Here is a 3,420-nt window from a genome sequence, read left to right as displayed (position 1 = left end):
ATTGAAGATGAGAAAAAGTAATGCGACTATGTGAGTAGCAAAAGCAAATAAGGTTCTGAAAGCAGAGGAATGCAAGCTTAGAAATGTCATACGTCTTCATCATGTAAATTTATAATACAAGTGGAAAAATTACTAAATTATAGGCTATTACTAGTATATATAACGTATTTGCGTAATAATGTATCTATAACTAGCAAAAAGTTAATAAATTACTACAGTTATTGTTAATAACAAATATTTTGCAACGTATATTAACGATAAAAGTAAAAAAAGTTAATAAATGATTAGTTATTACAGCGGAAATGTAACTTTTAAAGGAATCGGTAAAGTTCGGAAATTTTCGCCGATCTTCGGCCGACCGCCGCTATATAAGGGGCCCGCGTGCAGGCTCGAGCCAGTTGTGGCTTCGACGTCGGAGGGTCCGCGTTAATATTTTTCTTTCAGGTACTAATTATTTTTTGTTTCAGCTTTTAATTATCTTTCTTCTTGCAGATTCTATTTCTTTTATTCTAGATTTCATTGTTTGTGCATTCGAGTATTTTGTACAATATTCGAATGCTTCGTCGTTGGTTTATTTGTATATCATCGTTGGCTAGATCAATGGCTATTCAGTAGCCATTGTCCACTCTCTTAAATAATTTAACAATAATTTTTTCTTTCAGGTTCTAATTATTTTTCTTCTTCCAGATTTTATTTCTTTCATTCTATTTGTCTCTTTGTTTCAGCATTCGAGTATTTCGTACAATATTCGAATGCTTCGTCGTTGGTTTACTTATGTCTCATCGTTGGCTAAATCTTTCCTTTCACAAATTTTACGACTTCCGTTCGATTTGTTTTCGTTAGAGCGTTCGAGTATTTCGTATAATACTCGAGCGCTTCCTCGTTGGTATGTTTATATCTCACCGTTGGAATGTTTCTGTCTCGTAGTTATGTTGCTCAGGTCTCGTCGTTGGCTTGCTCGTTCCATTTGGTTATTATCCTTGATGGTTTCCTCGTACTAATCCCTTTCCTTTCAGCTACATATTAACAATAATATATTCTGTTTTAGCTTTTAGGTTTCTCAAGATTCTGTTTGCGACACATCAATGAACGATGCGTGCGTTTACTTTTAAGTAATCATAAGATAGATCCATAGACTAAGTATCATGTGCGCGCTATCTGTACAAAGGTAAGCTACCTAACTTGGAGCGAAATTTATAAATTCTCTATCATTTTCTTATCCCCCTCGTTTAGCAAATAGAACATAATTGTTCTCGCGATAATCGCGATCGTTCGTAAGTACCGACTAGCCTACGCGACGTGCTCTCGTGTACTCGATAAGTACATGCTTCGTAAGTCATCCTCACGACTCGTCTCCGACACTCATTTCCAGTCACTGTCAATCTCGTCATGCATCGGGTTCCAGGGTGACCCCCTCGGATCAGTGCGTCTTCTGACCTCGACGGGGCGGTCCGCTGCCTAAGTCGTACGCGACTGGGGCTCGGGCACATGCTGGCTGACGGACTAGTACCATCTACGGTTAGACCACAGGGATGATTAAGTTCTACCCCGTGTGGCTGGGATGCGAAGTGTCTGTCTTGGCCGGCAACCGCCCAGCAGGGCCCTCGCGTTGACACTAGAAGTTTCATTGGTTCAGGGACTATCCTTGGTCCACGTGTAAGTCTTGGCGAGTGCGACAGTGACTGGAATTGAGCTAGGCCCGATCGGGAGGGTGCCGAGGTATGAAGTTATCTCTGTACACGGGAGTACATCGCCTAGGCTAGTCGGTCTTTCGAATTATCGCGAACTCGTTCGGGCGCGTCGCGATTTTCTATTTGCTCGCGTGTTTGACATTTCACTCCCTATTTTTATGGGAACTTGGAAATATCTTAGCGTTGCGACGGTAGAGTTTTAGTATACCGAATCGAAACCCCTTTTGTAAGACACGAAATATAATAACGTGTCAGTAGAGTCATTTTAACTTAATTCGCTCCAAGTTAGATTAGGGTACCTTTGATACAGGTAGCGCCAGCAGGCTGCGCCACTAGGGCGCATGTCGGGTCTCGATGCGTAGCCACCTCCACGTGGTGAGACCTGGTAATTGGGATCGTTTCCCAAAAAATAAATTTTGTGAAACGATACCAAGCAGAGAGCTACGCTTCGCGTTTAAGTTATTTCCTATCGTTTATAAATTTTCAAAGTCCCTCTTTAACTTCTTCAATTTTCCAATATTTTATAACAGAAATGTATTTTTTCCCGTAGACTGTTATATATACTGTCAGCTCTATTGCACTTGATAATCAGATCACGCGTAGCTACGGCACTGTCGAGACTAGAGAAGCGGAAAATAATTGAAAACTATTTCGACAATTTTCTTCCATGGTTCCTTCTCCAGAGAAGCCTATATAATATAATACTCTTCACGAAATTCATGTCACATAAAAAACTTTTTTAAAAACGAAGGAATAGTGCGTAGAAAGTACCCTCGGTGCGATTTTAAATTTCGACGACCAATTGTAATTATTGAAAAACATGAATAGTAGATAAGTTTTACTTCTGAACAGTTAGTTATTACAGACTGAGTTGTCATTGCCTTGTTAACTTGAGCGTTGTTTCAAGTTGGAAATCGATATAGATTCATGTAAAGAGATAATTCGCGTGTTTAATCATCACCCACACACACTGTTAATTTATTATTATTAAATAAATATATTAAATGAATATATACCATCACCAAATCCCATCTCTACAATTATTTTCCTGCAAGGAAAAACTCGTCGAGTGCAAAGGGTTCAAATTCGCGTTGAAGAATGTTATCTAGGATAATACCTAATCGGTATCAGAGTAAGGATCAACTCACGTTCTCTCAATGGGTAAATTCTTGATCACCGTGTCACAGGTATTGTTCATGTACTTGTTGTAACCAAGGAAGCCAAATATCGTGTACAAACAGGTATTAGCCAACGTGCTGTATGTTATCAGATGCGGCAGGTGCAGCGGATTCTTCATCGTGTTCTCCAGCGGCAGGCACAAGGTCACGTTATGCAGAGCGTACAGGAACATGGTGCAATACATAGGCACTGGCAACACGTGCGTGAACGCATCCAGTCGTGCAGGATCGGGAAAATTGTCGAGGAGGTAATAGAAGGTGACGGAAATGCCGGTTAGCATGAACAGAAAACCGATTATCGAGAACGGTGCCAGGTACTTCAGGTTCGGGGTGAAACCGAGCAAGCAGATGAAGGGGAATAACGCTACTATGTAGACCCGCACATCCATCTCCTCGTCAGAGAAGAATTCGATCACCTGCAAATCAACGTGGTTAGCAATTTCGTAATTCGTCGCGTTTATGGTGTCGCTTGTGTGCGACTTGAATTTTACGAGGCCGTAAATCTCCTTCAACGTAATCACCATGATATACCGATTATTGCTTCGGAAGAG

This window comes from Eufriesea mexicana, unplaced genomic scaffold, assembly GCF_001483705.2.
Source record: "Eufriesea mexicana isolate 0111107269 unplaced genomic scaffold, ASM148370v2 scaffold1556, whole genome shotgun sequence".
NCBI classification, from domain to species: domain Eukaryota; kingdom Metazoa; phylum Arthropoda; class Insecta; order Hymenoptera; family Apidae; genus Eufriesea; species Eufriesea mexicana.
This window is presented reverse-complemented; position numbering follows the sequence as displayed.